Genomic DNA, 18,041 nt, shown 5'->3' with positions numbered 1-18,041 from the left:
GCTGTCCTGGCTGTGTCCCCTCCTAACTTCTCCTGCCCCCTGGCCCTGGTGAGGAGCAGAAAAGGCCTTGACTCTGTGTAAGCGCTGCTCAGCAGTAACAGAAACATCCCTGTGTTATCTACACTGTTTTCAGCAGAAATCCAAACCGTAGCCACTATGAAGAAAATTAACTGTCCCAGCCAAAACCAGCACACTGAGCTTTGAGCTTCTTAGATCGGACCTCTTCTTTTTTCTGCTGTTTTGGTGCAAAAGCGTCTCTTTCCAACAGTAGCATACAGAGGGGAAATGGGACTGGTCTCTTCCTTAAACGCATTATTTGGGTCTTAAGCTGAGTGTATCAGTAGTGCTTATTAGCCCGTCTGTCAGGCTTGGTTGGGGATTGTAAGGCGCGTGCACGCAACAAATCCCCCTAACTTCACAGCAGATGCGACCCTGCAGTGCCAGGTGTGTTTGCAGGTGGCCAGCGATCTCCCTGGAGTGACTGAGCTCCAGACATGCCTGTAGCCTGTGGGGACCACAGAGTCATCTCCTCCTTTTGTGGAGGTTTTTCTTCATCTGTGAGACGGGGAGAACTGTTTTTCCCAGGTCCCTGAGAGCAGAGCTGTAGGACCTGGTTAATTAGTCATTAGCGAGTGCTGGGAGGCTTTTGCCTGCAGGGCAGAGGGAAGGGGGGGTGGGAGTCTGTGTGCCTTACGTGGCAGCAGTATCTTCAGGTCTTTTTGTCCCTACTGTTGCAAACACAGAGGAAAACCTTGGCTTGGCCTTGAAGTGGGAGCTGTGTTGGGACTGTCTGGTGGGTGGTGGTACACATCCTTGTGAGGAGATGGCTGGGTGATGCTGGGTGGATTAAATCAGGCACTGGCTGCAGGTGATGCTGAGCGAGGAGCGTTTAACCCCCACCCCCCTGTGCTGCAGCCTGCTTCCCAGTCTGCCTGCTGCTACTCACTGGGGTCCCAGCCCCTCTCCCTGCTGAGCCGCAGGATCCATGTCCCAGCCTCATTCAAGGGGTCTTCCCTCTGCTTCATCCTCAAAACCTGACAGACCGTATCTTCTTCTTCCCAGGCGCCAGAAGAGACGCCCTTGCTGGGGTGGCTCGTTCCCCAGGCCCCGGAGCTGCTACGTGCAGAGCAAACACGGGTGTCCCTCTGTTTAGGACTCCCAGCGGGGTCTGCACTTTACGCTGTCGGGAAGTGAGATGGCCGTGCTAAGTACACTAATACTCACAAAGGGGGAAAACATTATCTGTAGAGGTGGCTCTTCACGGAAGTAATTAGGAAGGATCCTTGCTGATGTGCTGGTCCCACATGTAGGTGGGGACTGACTTGAGGGCAGCTGGTAGGTTTATTTTGTGGCTGATGCCTATTAAAAGAAGGGAGGCGTGCGAGACCTCTGTTGAGCTCCTGGTCGCTTCAGCGGAGTGTTTCTTGGGGTTAATAACCATGCTGTGAAATGTCACAGAATGGCAAAATCTCTAACTGCTGTGAGGTTTTACAGTAGGTCTGGATGTCCAAAGTTGTTCTCCTCATTAAAAAGAAGAGTTGAGACTTGGGTTTGTCCTTAAGGAGAAGGAAACCTGCTGTGCAGGTCTGGCAGGGACCTGCCTTGGCTGGGGTGTACCTGCTTATGCCGGTGCCTGCTTTGAAGAGGTACAAGGCTGCTCAGCATGCCGGCACCTTGGGCTATTGTTTCTGGCGGGACCGGGTTGTGTTTCTCCATGCTCTCTTACAGCATCGGATGCAGATTGCTTCCAGGGAACAGTGCTCTGGATATGGGGATGCTGACTTGGGTTTCCTCCTATGCAAAATGGGTTTATAGGAATGTACTGAGCTCTTTATGAAACAGCTTGAGATCTAATGAAAAACATCACTGTGTAAGAGAAAAATATTGTTAGTGAGTTACTCACATCGTTAACGAGGTCAGATCATTGCCTTGTAAGAAAATTAGTTTGTTTTTCTCTAATCAGTTTTAGTAGCTAGAGTGCTCAGTAATTACTCATGTCCTTATGAAAGAGATGGGACAGCATGAATATAGCTGCTGGCAGACTACTCCGTCTCTGAAATGGATTGTGCAGATTACTTTGGGAAGGCATCTTTCCACATGCACAGTGCCCCTGGAGTGATGCTGGCAGAAGCCAGCTTCAGCCAGGAACAAGCGTGGTCCCGTAGCATGGCTCCTCTGTAAAGCGCTGTCCCTAGGGGTGTTCAGAGAAGCATTAGCAGCAGGAACATCTTTGGACTCTGCTGCTGCTGTCTTCGTTTCTCTGATCCATTTGACATGCAGCATGCTAGGTGTCTCTCCGAACTCTTCCTTTCTTTAGTCTATGTAAATTGTCAAGACCCCAGGGGCTGTCAAATACATCCGCTCTCTAAAACATAAAATGTCCTCCTAGGTATTTGCACCTCTATTATCTTTTCTTCAGTTTTGTTTTGTTTTGTTTTTTTCTGATGTCAGCGGTGTGTTCTCTGAAAAGGCAACTGTGGCAGTTGGGATGGGTGAGGTGGGCTGAGTGCAGCTCGAGAGGACGGAGCACTGAGAGCCGCTGCTCACCTCGCACTGCGGTGGTGACTTGGCTCAGGAGAAAGGGTTGTCAGTGGTCCGTGCTTTTCCTTAAGGGTGTGGTGGAGGTGTGCTAGGCGTCATGTGCAGAAGAGGGTCATCTGTGTGCATTGCGCATCCAGTTGCCGCGTGGCAAGAGAAGAGCTGTGATGATGGGCAGCAGCAGGCACCTTCTTGTGTGCCTTGCTGAGGGGAGTGGGGGGTGGGCTGCAGGAGCGCAGGACCTGCCGTGCCCTCAGTTTCTCTCAGTAGACCCATAAACTGAGTCAGGGTGTAGCTTCTGATCAAAATTCAGGCTGAACTTGACCATCCCACACGAGCTGGAAGTGAGTGGTTGTTCTCCAGCGTCTGCCTGGCAGCTCCCCTGGAGCAGGGTGGAGGGAGAGCAGAGCTGCAGCAGCGTGGAGTCAGCGTGGGGAACGGCTCTTGCCAGGACTGTGGCCTTCATTTTGTTGTGCTCCTGGTTCTCCTTGGGTCCTCGCAGGAGCCTGGCTCAGGCCCTTTGAGCATGCACAGCTCAGCAGCTTATGCTGAAGTTGTCCTTTCCTGTGAGAGACTTTCTGCAAAAGGACAAGTTCAAGCTGGAGCCCCCAGCTTTCCCTCTCCTTAATCCACTTGCTGACTTCAGCTAAAATATTGTTAATTCTTGCTTTACTTTCCATTTCCTTCCTAGTATTTCCTTCGGGCTCTGTTCAGATGTATTTTTTCCCCTGAAATTGAAGGACCCGATGGCGGGTAGTGTCTCTCTTTTGGAGAGGTGCCAGGTGTATCGGAATGGAGGCAGTTTGCAGGCTGCGATCTCGGCACCTTTGGGTTTTCCCGTCTAACTGGCCATAAACGGTGAAGCATCATTTGTCCAGAGTACGCAGGGGGCTTGCCAGGTCTACTGCTCCATCAGTAACCCCCCCACCTCCATGGGGTGTTGGAGGTGATCTAACGGACTCTTCCCTAAATAAGAACCAGTGGTAGGAAATACTTGAATACAAGTTTGTGTCTTGATGCCATGTCTGTAGGTTGCAAATCCAGCTTTGGAGATTTGACTGCTCCGTGGACCTGCTTCGCCGCTGCTGCTTGTCTGTGTTGTGAAAGCTCCTGGTAAACACTGAGGCTGTGATGGCTGAGCTGCCACCTGTGGTAGCCCTCCTGCTCTTTCCCATGCTTTTGCTGTGGTTCTCCTCTGGTGGTGAATCAATTCAAGACACTGAACAGACAGAAAGCTGCATACTGCTGTTGTAAGGTGGTGGTTTTGGTGGTCTAGTCCCTGGGCTCAGAAGAACTGGTGTGGGGCAAGAAAGGGGCAGCTGCAGGACTTGATGTTTCTCCTTGATGAACTTTGAGATCCCTGTTGGCCCATTTCTCCAGCTTATCAAGTTTCTTCTGAATGGCAGCACAACGCTCTGTGACAGACTCGGTGTCTTGATATTCCTCCTGGGTCACCTGCCCTTGCTCCCACTGCTTGTGTACTTCTTTTTAATGTCTGAGATAAGTGAGGAGCTCCTTGCTCATCTGTGCAGGCCCCCTGCCACTACTGCTTTGTTTCCAGGAAGTGGAGACGGATCATTCTTGAGCTTGGAGGACGTGATCCGTGACAACCAACCGGGTATCCTGCACCACTGTTCTCCCCAGGACTGTGTCCCATGGGATTCCTCCAAGCAGGCCCCTGAACAGGCCAGTGTTTGCTCTCCTGAGCCCAGGGCTGTGGTCTGCAGGCTAGTTGTCCTGTTCACCCCTCTTGGGATCCTGAACTCCACCATCTCATGGCCACTGCAGCCAAGGCTGTTCATGACCTTCACGCTTGATGAGTTCTTCCTTGTTTGTAAGTACTAGGCCCAGCAGAGTGTCTCCTCACATTGACCTCTCGCTCTCCTGTGCCAGGAATCTGTCATCAGTGCACCAGAAACCACCTGGCTTGCTTGAGCCCTGTTGTGGTATTCCTCTAGCAGATATTGGGGTTGCTCAAGTCCCCTCTGAGGACTGGGATCAGTGAACATGAGGCTTCTTCTGGTTGTCTGAAGGTCTCATCTACTTTGTCCTAATCAGGTGACCTGTGGCAGACGCTCACCACAATGTTGCCCGTGTTGATCTGTCCCCCCACCCTGCGACTTAAGTTCTTGACCGGCTCATTGGCTGTCCTGAGGCACAGCCCATGTGCTCTAAGTGACTCCTTCTCCTCACTGTCCCACAGACCCCATGTCCACCCATTGCAGCACTTGGTCATCTCAGCTGTGCTACCATGTCCTGTGGTCCTGGTGAGGCCGTGGCCTCAGCCGTGCCCTGGACCTGCCTCCAGGAGGTGGGGGGAAGCCACATCCCCCTGCTCCCTCCTGGGGCGTGGGGGCTCGTGCCGTGCTCCGGCTGCACCATGGGCCACTCCTTTAATCGGTTTTGAATTTCCCACGTTTTAATTCCATTGAATGCCCTTAATTCCTGTGTCACGGAACAAGGAGAGCTCTGTACAGAAAAGCTCTGTTAGAGACGTGGATTTTGGCAATTCTAAAAATACACCTCGCTGGCTGAGGCTTGTGCAGGGTAACCATAGCAACGTGGCTCCAGGAGCAGGGTCAAAAACAATTGCATCAATTAAAGGGAAAATAGAGCCGTTAAAGCTTATAAAACCTAAAAATTAAAAAAAAAAAGCAACGCACACTGTGTGTGGTGCTGTGGTCTGCGGGCCATCTTGTATTGGGGTGATTGAAATTGTCACCCTTCCACTCTTAAGGAGCATCCCGGGTGCATGTTGCTCGCCTGGCTGTTCCTGTGGCGCCCAGCATGCTCAGCCCGGCCTCTGGGTGCCCGCGATGCCCCTGCCCGCAGCTCCCAAACCAATGGTGGCGTCGCAACGTTAAACAACAGGGAGATGTGGGAATGCATCTTCTCGAGAGTGAAACGTGCTGGCTCAACGAGCAGCCTGGCTGCAACTCGGGGAGGGGGAGCGTTTTGAGGATAAAAGCTCCGTCTGAAGATCAGTTTGGGCCTGCAGCGTTGGCCTGCGCGAGGGGGCAGATGTACGTTAAAATTCACGCGCTGAGCCAAAGCCCCTCGAAATCAGTGGTGATGCTTTCATTGATGGATTAGCTTTGGGCTGGGAAAGCCAGCCTGGTAAAAGCTACCAGATGAGCCTGAAAGCAAAGGGCTAATTTTGTTCAAAATATATTTGCTTTAATTGTCCTTGCTGAGCCCTGGCCACGGTCAGAAGCCTCAGGAACCATCCTGCTTGTTGGGGATGGCACTGGGGGGTGGCTCTCTGCCTAGAAACTTCTCTGGAGCAGGCTGGGCAATTTGGTCCTTCGAAGAGCTTGAAATGAAATTATTTCAAGCACCTTTTTAGCTATGCTTCACAGAAAATGCAACGGAAGGATTCAGAGTACCTCTTTCCAAAATATTCCAGGGTTTTTGCAGATATTGCAGGTGTTTTCCCTCCCCAGCTGTCCATGCTTTGCCACCCTGGTGTGCTGATGCCATCCCATGTTTGTTGGGTGCTGTGGACAAGGGGGCTTGGGTGCAAATGCGCCTCTGCCTGATGCTTTGGGAAGTTTCTGATCCTGGAGCGGAGAGCAGCAATGGTGAAGCTGCCTGTCCTTGGTCTTGAGCCTGGGCTGGTGATGGTTTCTGCCCTGCCTGTTCTCCCCAGGGCTGCTCAGCTCCCGTCTTGATCAGTCCCAATGACCCTGAAGAGCCCCTGGAAGCTGCTTGCTGTGTGTGGAAGCACTGGAATGGAGGACCCCAGGGAGGTGTACTGGTCACTTACTGCTTTTCCTTGGCCCAAAGCATGCAGGCATCGCTGTGGAACCCATATTAGTGAAGGAGAGGTTGAGGTTAAAACCGTGCCGGGCTTGGAGCGGTGGACGCAAACCAGAGGTCTGCGGAGAGGAAGGAAGTGGGGGCCGCACAGCTGCGCTCGGAGGATGCTGCGCCCACTGGAAAGCAGCAGCGGAGTCTCCTGAGACAATTTAGGAGAAGGAAGACGCGATGAAGTCACTAGTTTACTTGGCCTGGTGGTGGCAGGAGATGATGTTACTGGTGCTGGTGGTGATGGGACGAGAAGTTCAGGTTAAAGGTAGTGAAGAAGGTAAATGGGCACTTCTGTCTTGGGCGTGCAGGGCATCGGCCCCAGGCTGGCACCGCATGGTGGCCGAGCTGCCCCGCACACCAGGAGGTCAGTGTTTAACACAGCTGTCACCAGAGAAGGAACTCCGTGTCTCCGAGAGCCGGTCCTTGCCCTCTGCAGGGTGTGAGCACTGGGAACGCAGGCTGAGCTAGTGACTGGGATGTGATTGCAGGCAGGCGCAGCGTGGCTGGCATTAACCCCCGGGGGAGGGCAGAAGTGGGTGCCCTGCAGCTCCCAGGGACACTCGCTTTGCTGGACCGGGGCGCTCCAGGGAGTGGCATTGGTTCAGGACAGTGGAATTGCAGCCCCCTGCAACCCTGCAGCAAAACCTTCTGCTTGTGGAGGAGCTCCAAACAGGATGCGGATTTAAGTCTTTAAACTAGTTTAGACAAACGTAAAAAAAATTAGGGTGGATGTCTTTAACTCGCTTTGAATTATGGTTTGCATCGATTTGGGTTAATTGAGCTGGAGGCCACCCTGTAGCATGATTTGTTTTTTTGTTGTTTTTTTTTTGCATAGATTAAACCAAAGTGTGCATGAAACTGTTTTGGAAACTGGGCCAGGCTGGGGAAGAGGCAGAGCTGACGGCAGGACGCCGGGGAAGGCCCGAGCACGCCTGGTGGCAAAGCTGGCGGCACACAAAGGCGCCGGGAGCCTTCCCAGGCTCCGAGTCAGGTCCTTGGCTCCCAGCCCGGGCTGGTTCAGTGGGTGAGGACTTGGCGGCGAAGCTGGTGTGGTGGGGATTTAACAGGGGCCAGGCAGCCGTGTGCTCTGGTGTCATCGAGCTGCTGAAAAGGGTGAATGGCGGGTCTGGAAGGACGTGTGTGTAAATAGCCGAGGAGTCGTGCTGCAACCGGACCTGGCCACCCCAAGAGCCGCAGCAGCTCCAGCAGATGCAGGTTTGGCTCGAAGCCTCATCAGGTGGGAGGGAAGAGGGCAGCGAGATTTCACCCCGCTGCACAGGCTGCTGGGGAAGGGCTGTCCAAAGGCTGGTCCTTTCCACATCGCTGCCTCTCTAACTGTCATGTCTTGCACACGTGTCGCAACTCCAGCACGGTTCGCCGCTGGATTTCCTGCATTACTGCCCAGGCAAACCAGGGCACAATGTCCGTCTGGCCCATCAGCTCTCTGTGACCCTTTCTCCGACAGCTCTGGCGTGCGTTTGGTGTCCGTGTGCCTCTCCGTTCCCCTTGGCAGGAATGCTGCGGAAGCGAAATCATCTGCTTTCTTCTCTCTATTGCCACCGCTTCCTCGGCGGCCGTGGTCCCCCGTGAAATGCCTCTGCTCTTCCAGCTGAGACTGCAGGAGGGGCAGCAGGGCGATGGTGTGTGTAGGGAGAGGGGAAGAGGCGGCATAAAGAGCTACTGTTCCCTCCCTTTGAGGTATAATGTCAAGGGGATTTCTTATAAAGTGTGCTTACCCTATTCCAGAAAAATTAAAATTAGTTCTAATTAAGTGGAGGTTAACCTCCGCTGTGCATGCTGCAAATTAATGGAATGTGTGATTAACTTATCTTGCAACGCTAGAGGTTCTTGAAAATTACTTGGAAAGAAATGTAGCCCTGTATGTGGTTTGAATTTTTAATTTATGTTAATAGTTCAGGTTTGAATTAATTAATTTTAAATGACGGACCTTTGATCTTTTCTTTTCTTAACCACTCCTGCTTCTGCAATTTAAGTATATCTTTCCAGCTCTTCTCCCTTTGTAGTGAAATGAATTGGGCAAAAATACATAATATGATAAAAAATGTGCTAAATACACCTGGAACCACAACCGTGGTAAAGCTCGGCTGGTCCCCATGGTGTGGGTGTGCACTGGGGGGGCTGTCTCTGCTGCTGGTGCCCCCTCCAAGGGGAGGGCTGCGGCAGGACCCAGACGGTTAGGGGAAGACAGTGCCTTATATCATCTTGGCGTGAGTTTTAGGGGTGTTTTGCTTTGTTTTGGAAGTGGTAATTTGGGTTTTGAACATAGCTTCATCTTTTCTGGCTGGTCGTCTTTTGCCATGTAATTTTCCCTGGTGCAATGCCCAGGTGAGCCACAAGCAGGTCGCGCTCCTGTTTGGTTTACCAAGCCAGAAGAGGATCGAAGCCCCTTGGGGGAAAATCGAGTGACCTTTGCACAAAAGCTGGCGTTTCCACTCACAGCGAGCTCCTGCGCTGGTGTGCCAAAGTCAGGGGAGCGAGGGGCTGGTTTAGGACTGGTCTGGGGCGCAGCACACTAACTTCCCCCTCTGCTGGGGGTAGTGCTGGACTAGCCGTTCGGGCCATTCCAGCAACATTTTAAAATTAAAATAGCAGACATCGTCTCAGAAGTTTCCCAGTCCCTGCCAGAGCATTGACCTTGTGAGGCTGGCTTCAGCTGAAGCCAAATCTTCCAAGAATGGCTGTTTTCTGCCCCTACCCCCCAGCTTCCTTTTCCTGAGTGCTCGCAAGCCGTAGGGACCCACGGGTGGCTCTGGATTCAGATCCAGTCCTGCCCTCCTGGGTCTGTGTTGCTGGCCCGGCTCCCAGCAGCCCCCTGCTCTGCTGCCGGTGGGAAGCTTTGGACGCGCTGTTCCCAGCTCCTTATCTCCCAGTGCCAGGACTGGCTGGGGCTTCACCATGGTCACCATCCAGCAGACCAGCATTTCTGGAGGAGCAGGAGTGGAGGTGTGGCTCTTCTGTTCCCTCCTTGAGCCCTTCTAGGTGCCTGCTCTGGTTTGCAGCTCCTCACCGCTGGTCCTTGAATACCGGCTGTGGCATCTCCAGCTCGGGGAGGAAATCGCTTGTCCCAAAACTCAGTATGTCAGAGTCCCTGTGCTCAAGCTTTTGACTTAGAAGATAAGTCCCATGCTGTTTTGCTTACTGCTGCCGTTTGCCTTGGCTTGAGGGTGCTCTGCTTTCTGCACGTATCTGGCAGTTGGGTTGACCGGGGTGGTGGGTTTCTATCTGGGAAGAACAAGTTTATTGGGGTGGGGGAGAAAGAGCAGGCCTTAAGGGTGAACTTGTTATTTTCTCAAACCAAGAGAGTGGGATTTGGAGGCAAAAGCAAAAGGTTGGGCAGTGGTTCCTAGCGGTGGTCTTGTTCTTTATTTTCGCGGTCAGTTAGTGTCTCTGAATTGGCAATCATGGCTGCTGCCTGCGTGGCAGGGGAGATCTTGCAGGAGCGGGGGAAGAGCTGCTGAACGGGGCTGCTGTGACAGTCTCTGGCAGGTGCCCTAGGTGGATTGGGCACGTTACCCAGTCCTGGTGCCGGGTGTGATGCTGTTGGGCAGTTTTGGGGACGCCCAACGTGTCCAGGAGAACAGAGAAGCAGTTCAAAACTCTGTAATGGTGTTGCTTTGGAGTGATGGCCATCTCCCAGCGTGGGCTTCCCCATGGGGTGGTGGCACATGGTTCTCGGCCATGGCTCAGCCAGTGCTGGCCTCACCTGCCTGTTTTGGGGCTGAGGTGGGTGGCTGTTGGTGTGGGAGAGCGATGTGGCTGGGGCTGGAGGAGGCATTCTGCTGTGCCGAGCCCTCTCCAGCAAGCCAGAGTGGCTTTCCTTCAGCTTTGCAGGGTGGGGGAAGCTACCTGACCTTTAGTGCAGATTTGTTTCTGCATTACTTGCCCTTTTAACACATGATGGAAAACAGGCTGTGGGCAAGAGGGAGCCCGAGCTCTGTAATTGAGCTACTGGGATCAGTCAGGAGCGTTTCTTGGAGAAAAAGAGCATGTAGAGGGAGCAGATTTTGTTGGTGGTGATGGATTGCCTTCCTGCGTGGAGATACAGAACCGGCTCTGGGGTGCTGCTGGACAAACTTAACCGTGAGGGTCACAACCTGTTCTGTCACCCATCAGTGCAAAGAACTCGGGAATGCCCTGTGATCTGGCACTTGGGGAGGCTTTGGAGGAGGCTCTGGAGGTGCTTGCTGCAAACCTCACCTCCTGGAAGCACCAGCGCTTGACTCCGGCAATTGCCTCGCCCATGCTGGCTCAGCCACCTGGGGTGGCTTCCTGTGGGCTGTGGGGACAGTGGTCATCGGCATGGACAAACTGGTGCATGTGATCTGAACATCCATCCCTGGGCTGGCAAGGGGATGGTAACCAAATGGGCACGGGAGCTTGCCGTGATGCTGGCAGTCTGGGTCCCCGTGTGCCTGATGACGCTGGATTGTTTCAGTGTGGCAACAGTGCCTCACTGGTGCTTCGGCTGAAGTCTTACGAAATCTTTATATCTTAAGTGTACATGACCTATTCATCTGTCTTTAGGCATTGGGCAAACACGGAGGCATATTGGATAAAGCACTACAAATATTTGTAGTTCCCCGAGAAAAGAGCTCTGTGAATCTTGAGGTTTCGCATTATGTGTGGTCCTTTCTTGCTCTGCTTTTCAGGTTCAGACCTTTAAGTGCTCAGCGGAGAGGCAAGGCTGGCCTTTCACTACCAGGGAGCTGAAGGGCTGTGTCACCTCTGCCAGTCCCGTGCCCCGTGCTTGTGACCGTCCTGCAGTCCGCATGATGCTGGTATCTGCCTATGACGCAGGCAGACGCTGGCGGGCACCTGCGTGTTCTGGGCTCTAAGCCCCTTGTCCAGGGAACTGATACTGCAGTCACATGCGGAGCCTAGTAAAATCCCGACAGCCTGGCCAAGTGTTTTGGGACCTGGTGCGGGCACTTCGGTCCTTCTGGGCCATCCCTTGGAACAGGACACCTGGTAGGGGTGCATACAGGAATGGTGTATAGAAATACCAAGGAGTTAAGTGTGCCCTGAATGTAAAGAGGTGGCGTGACGAGGTGGAGGAGGATGCCTTTCTCAAGGGTGGGGATGGTGTAAGGTATTTGGAAGCCAAGGTTGCTTCTCGGTCGTGGAGAGCATTAGAGAAAGCCCCGTGCCTGACAGCAGTCTGTTGGCTGGAGGGGAAGGTGGGGTGCTGGTACATGGTGGGTGTGAAGGTGCTGCTTGCACCCGCCTTGGAGCACCACAAGTTGGAACCCGAGGATGTTGGGTTCCAGCCACTATTTGTTGACTGACCTGTCTGCTGCTTTGAATTAGGTAGTCTTTCTCTTCCACCCCTTTGAACCTTGGAAGAAATTTTTCTGTGCATCTACAGCAGGTGGATGGGGTGAGATGGGACATTTCCAGCAGCTGAGACAAGCTGTGAGGGTTGCTGAGGGACGGCAGCATGGGGGGGCCATCATGTCCTGCATCTCTTAGAAAACCCAGACACTTAAAAGCAGGCAAGCATACAGTTTGAAGACATCATAAATCTTACCTCCACCCATATCGCAAACATGAAGCATGTCCATACCCAGTGCAGGAAAGATTACAGTTTTAAAGGTTCATAAACTCTCCTTTTTATTGGAGCATTAGAATTCAAACACAACTATAAATTCTTCTGCAGAAGTGACAATTGCAACAGGTCTGATCCTGGGAAAAGGACTTAAGTTTGAGTAACTTGGCTTGGCCTAATCAGAGGGATTACCAGGGGCCAAATCCAGTGACAGCAAAAGCCAGTAGTCTGTGATCAGCTGAGTGTGTGTCTGAGGATGTTCCCACTTCCCCTTCCCTCTTTCTCCTGTTTGAGCTGCCTCTTTGACCTCTTGGCTGAGCCCTGGGCTCTCACTTGTTCCCACTTCACCCTAAGTGATGTGAGACGGATTTGCCGTAACCTCCAAGTCAGAGACCAAGTGTAACAAGGTCTTCCAGCACAGCTACGCTTACAGAAATGTTCCCAAGAAATGTTTTCTGGGAGGATTTGGAAATATGGCTGTAAACAGAGATACCAGAAATATGTAATTATATTATTCCTCTATTTCCCTTGAGACAATGACAACGTTTCCAAGCGACGAAGCACTGCAGTCCTCCAAAGCCGGGGACCGGGTGTCATCCCTGCAGGGTGGCTCTGGTGGCCCTGCCTCATGAGGCTTTGCTGAGGTTATGGGTCCGGCACCATCTGGGGGTGCCCTGGGCAGGGTTGTGTCAGCATCTGCCAGTGGATTTGGGAAGAAAACAGATCCTCTGTGGGCACCCTGTTCATCCTCTTTGGTTAGAGCCATCCCTACCCATTGGGCTCATGCTGGGGCTCCTCCGTGCTGCTTCCGTGGCCTCTGGGGCCGTGCGAGGAACGTGTGATTTTAGCTCTGATTAGGAAAACGTCAAATGTCAGCATTAAAGTCATCATGTATGAAATTTCCTAAAATGGGGTTCAGGTAGAAGTTTATACTTGTGCTTCCTTAGTATGTTTTCAGACACGTTCCTCAACGGGCATGTGCTAAGCTAGGACCTTTGGTCCTCGTAGCAAACATCTCTACTATATTTCTGTCCTCACCCACTACTTCTCCCTCCTCCTCACTGGTAGGTGCTGGTCGTTGCACTGAAATCGATACAAGGCTGCCATTTCGGCAGTTGCTTTCATCTGCATTTAAAAGGCTATATGCTTTGAGTGGGACCTTCGTAAAAGCGCGCGGTCTCACTAGCTCTCAACAATCGTCTCTGAAAAATGCCAATTTTTTTGGTGTTTTTTTTTTTTTTTTTCCCTGCTTGTTGCTTTGGATTTCTTCCAAGCCGAGTGCTTTGGGGTTTTGCAAACGTTGAGAAGCAAAGACGTAGCTTACACTGGGATCAGAGAGTGTTTAAGCAAAGCCTTCTGGTGAAGCCACTGCCGCAGTGATACTCCATCCCAAACTGGGGCAGAAGTGTTTGTTTTTGTTTGCCGCGCGGATCGCGCATTAGGATGCGGGATGGCTGTTTGCCCAAGCTGTGTTTGAGCTGTCGGTCACAGGAGCAGAAGCATGAGCTGGGAGTTTTGCACCAAAGGACGCTGTGCTCTTTTGTGCAGAAGAATTGAGAGCCTCTGAGCCTGATCCAGCCAGCGGCCGGACAGACGAGGTGCACGCGCACGCATCGCTCCCTCGAGCTCCAGCGGCCGGCTCTCCCATCGAGTCTGGTGTGTGCTGATGGTGATGCTGTGTACGGGTGCAGGCCAGGTGGAGAGATGCGCCCACCTGCTGGTGGTGCAGTGCTCTTGGGAGAGCAGCACCATTGGTCCCTTGGGCTTGGTGCCCCTGCGGGAGCACTGTTTTGTACTGATGGCGCTCAGGCACTGGAAGAAGGTCTTTTAGGTATTGGAAAGGGCGTCGCGTGATGGAAGGCAAAGGGTGGGCTGCATGGTCACCTTTGCACTGTTAAGGAAGGAGAAGTCAGTGGTGGGGCTACCCCAGGATTGGTTTGGGGGCTTCATTAGCAATCTGAAAACAGAAATGAGCAGTGACCTCATCTAGGCTTACAGAATCATGAAGGCGGTGGGTCAGATGGAGGTGCAGCTCACCACATCTCTCAATACTAAGCCTAGAAGACAGCAGTGAAACCAGCGGGTAGGAAATTGAAAGAAGATGAAAGAAGGCACCGCTTCCCCGAGCAGGTAGCAAACACCTGGAGCTTGGTGATCTTGTAGGGTGTGGAGGCAGATGGCTCGTCTGAAAGGCACTGGGCAGATTCCTCACCGGCAGGTCTATAGATGGATCCAAAAAGGACTTGGCTGGGGTATACCCACTGACATGCCTCATCCCATAGTTGTGGATGCTGGGAGAATCCAAGGGAATGGACCATGGGGTGCCCAGACTCCTGTGCTCTCCCTAAACAAGCCTCTTTGGAGAAGGTTGAGGCAGAAGAGCAGAAAAGCCAGGCGTGGTCTGCAAGGGGTGCTGAGGTCTGCCAGGGGACACCCCAAAGGGCAGGACAAACGTGTCCGGAGCAGGAACTTGCACAGTCTTGCTTGAACTCTGCCCAACCGTAAGATGTGTCTGGGCACTGCCAGGCTAAACTTTCTCTACTCTGGCTAGGTTTTGCCTTGTGTGAGGACTTTTGGTTGCAGCCTGTAGACTGGATCTCTCCGCTTGTTAAATGAATGTACTGGGCTGCAGCGGGTTTCACTCGAGGTGTGCAAAGATGCTTTGAGAGCCCAAAGCCTCCAGGGAGTGTGACTCCTCTTCCCAAAGCCAAGGGGGTGCGCAGGGGGCTGCTGGTGGTCCCCACCACCTGGATGTCTACCCCATGCCAGGACCAGGGTTGGCGGAGCATCAAAGTGCAGCAGAGGGAGGAGGTCAGGGGAATGGGAGGAGGTTTTCTGGCCCAGGAGGAATGATGCTGTTTACACTGGTTTGTTGCAAAGCAATGATTCGTTGCCAACTTTAATGGTAGAGCAAAGCATATTTACTCAGCTTGTTTGGACGGATAACAACTGCTGGATAAGAAACTGTCAGATGGGAATCAATTAGAGGCTTCGGCTCTTGAGTGAAAGATCATATTTGACATCTGATGCCCTGTGAAACAGAGGAAGGACAATGCTGCTATTTATGTGATTCTCTTCTGGTTCCCTCCCGACTTCCCCGCCATCTCCTTTGCTCTAATATTAGAGCTCTGACCCTCTGTGTCGCTCCCAAAGCAAGCACTGACACCAACCCGTTCCTGTGAAGAGGTCTTTGTGTTTGCAAGGGTTGTGTGTGTGGGGGTGGGATAGCGGTACCGGTGGCGATTACGTCCCTCTTCTCTCCCCGCGGATGAGGCAGTGATTGCAGCAGGCTGACTTTCTGCCAGGGAGAGCCCAGTGCAGGTTCTAGTATGTGCCCTGCAAGTGGCTGTAGACAGGGTTTGTGTGGCGGCCGGAGCCGGGGCCACCACGCAGCCTGGTCAGAGGGTGGTGCCCGGGGTCTGGCTGCTGTCTGGGCTCTGGGTTCACTCCTCTCACTTGATTCCTTGGTGTGTTGAATGGTGACATGGCTTCACCTGCTTCTGCTGGGAGCCCTCTTGACACACGAGAAGATGGAGTCGTCGTCCCGTGTGATGATGGCCCCCAGCGGCGTATGCGTGGTGTGAGGGGGAGGGAGAGGGTGCAGAAGAGCAGAGGGGGTGATGGCTGTCACAAGCAAAAAGACCTTCCTGCCCTGGAGATATTGCGAGCCTCCTGTGTTAGGGGAGAGTCACCATGAGTCCATGTCACCATGACGTCTCCTTGCCTACGACTCGGCCAACGCTGCCCGAGTTGCCAGTGAATGAGTCAGCAGAGGGTGACTCAGTAAGGTCACCGGACAGCATTTACCCTCCAGGCTGAGACATTCCTGGCTGCATTTATGATACAACTTGCTTAAAAGCCTCTTCACTAAGCGGTGATGGTGACACCCCCTGGCCTGCGGCCTGTGGGCTTGGGTACTGGCAGGCTGCCCCCGCCAAGGAGCCCGCGTTCAGCAGCATCCCAGGGACTGTAGCTCTTGGAAAGAAAAGCACGCGTGGACCCGCTCTCTGTCCTGGAGAAACGCCTCACCTTCAACTACGAGCATCCACGCAGAAACATGACGCTGTGGAGGAAAGATTTGCAGTGAGCTTGCCTCTTTTTTTTTTTTTCTTTTTTTCTTTTTTTCCCTCTTTCCCTCTCTTGGTGCCACACTAATTGCATTAAAGAGCATTTCTCTGGATCACACCCGGTCCTGAACACAAATGCTCTTGTCATGAGTAAAGGTAAAGCTTTTCAGAGAGGTAAAATAATTTATTTGCTTTTCTTACCTCAGGACTTAATTTTGAGGCTGGTTTGAGCCTCATAGAACACACACTTGATCTTATCTTGGATTCTTTATCTCCTTTTCCTCCCTTTGATGATGATGCGAAAAAGATTTTCAGCTTCTTTTGACTGTTGGCTTTTTAGGTGTGCTTCAGTGGAGGTGCGAAATCCAAGAGGAACTTCTTGGATAGGTGGGTTGTTGTGTAATGTGTATGGAGCTGTGGTGGTGTGCCTTGCATTACGTCCCTAAGAAATAGCTTTCCTATTTGAAGGGTCTTTGGTCTGCAAGCTGAAACCTTCTCTTCTAGCAAGGGTGTGCTGTTAGGTTTGGCAGAACTGGGGAGGTCGAAGCCAGCCCTGCCCTCTCCATGCAGGGCTTTCTGGGCTCTTCCTCCACCCCCTGGGAGGTCTCTGCCCCTGGGGCTGTCTGCCCCGCTGCTGGCACATCGTCGGGCAACGTGTCCTGCCTGCTGAGCTGGGCATCAGCCTCACTGCCCAGCATGAGCACTTGTGCAGCTCCATGCTGCAACGTGTTGGTGTGGACTTGAAAGAGCAGAGAAGCAGGTGAACGTGCTTTAGAAAAGGCCCTGTGCTGGCAGAAATGAGCTGTTGGTGGCAGACAAAGAACGGCTGGAAGTACTAGGGCTCAAAACCAGCAAAGCTGTCCTGCTTCTCTGTGGTCCAGCCCGTCCGCAGTATGGCTGGAGCTGGGGAGCCTTAACGGGTAGGGCACCTGGAAGAGGGAGCGTGGCCCTGCTTGGCTGGGCAGATGGTGTCACCCCTCTGTGCCCTGCTTCCCCCGGGACGGGAGACCTGCCCTGTCCTGCGTGTGCGGAGCGGGGCTGGGGGTGAGCTGGGTCTGCTGGGTGGGCTGCTTGTGAGTCAGACAGTATGAAAGTGCTTGTACCACTTTTGCCTCCTTCCCTGAATTTTGAAACAAGTTGTCCCTGTACAGAAATGTGGATTGCTGGCCAGGTAGTAATTAACTGGGACAGGTATCTTACTAATTACCCATCCTGGGTGCTATGACACTGCCTGCACATAGCCTGATGTGTTGGGCAGCAGGGGTGAAGGCTGGGTTTTGCCCTCCTCTGGGTTTTCCAGGGAACGCCGAGTGTGTCCTGGCAGTGATGGGTGGGTGTGCGGTGGTTTGTGACACAGCCCCTCTGCTCCCCTTCCCAGTCCGCCAGTGCTCTTGGAGAGGGCGTCTGCCGCAGGGCGATGGATGTCCCATGGGAGCGCTGGGGGTTCTTGCTCGTGGCTCATCCTGGGGAGCTGGGTGAGGATCAGAGGGATGGGAGGGCAGCTGAGGGGAACATGGCCTTGTTGAGTGTCCCGCTCCAGCCGTGTGTGCACCCCAAAGCGGAGCAGCGCCTGCCCGTGCCTGAGGTGGGGGTTGGAGGTTGTCCCTTTCCGGGGGAAGGCACCAGCGTCAGCGCTGGAGGACATTGGGCTGGTGGCACTGCCAGCACCCGGCCCTGCCCCGGGGCGCTCCCCCACCGGCCCACGGCTTCTGGCAGCTGCTGTGAGCCCCGGCGCTGCTGAGAGCTTTGGCAAGTTTACGCTGTTGATTTTGCCTCTCGTGCCAACATCAGGAAGCTCGCTGAAATAAATTAAGACGACGACTGGAGGAAAGCCAAAGCTTTTCCATGGCTCTTAGTGGAGTCGCTCACACCAGAGTGCTTCAGGTGTGAAGCGTCCCTCTGTGCCTCCATTGGCTCCGGGCTGCGAGTCGGACAGAGACGGGCGCTGACAAGCGTCCCCTGCATTCCCAAGGGATATGCCTTGAGTAAATCAATCCGTACGCATGTAAAACTGTAATCGCCCGACTTAACAATGCATGCAGCTTATCCTGGTACAGCTG

At 53.2% G+C, this 18,041-nt stretch overlaps 1 protein-coding gene across 7 annotated transcripts in view; it reads left to right on the top strand.

Moving 5' to 3' along the window:
* The window catches only part of LOC128914117 (ankyrin repeat and fibronectin type-III domain-containing protein 1-like), a 260,886-nt gene that overhangs the window by 5,619 nt on the left and 237,226 nt on the right, over positions 1-18,041 (top strand). The gene's annotated exons all lie outside the window — the stretch shown is intronic.

The sequence above is a fragment of the Rissa tridactyla genome, chromosome 8 (genome assembly GCF_028500815.1).
Source record: "Rissa tridactyla isolate bRisTri1 chromosome 8, bRisTri1.patW.cur.20221130, whole genome shotgun sequence".
Lineage (NCBI taxonomy): Eukaryota > Metazoa > Chordata > Aves > Charadriiformes > Laridae > Rissa > Rissa tridactyla.
Note: the sequence above shows the minus strand (reverse complement) of the source record. Positions and strands in the feature narration are given on the sequence as shown.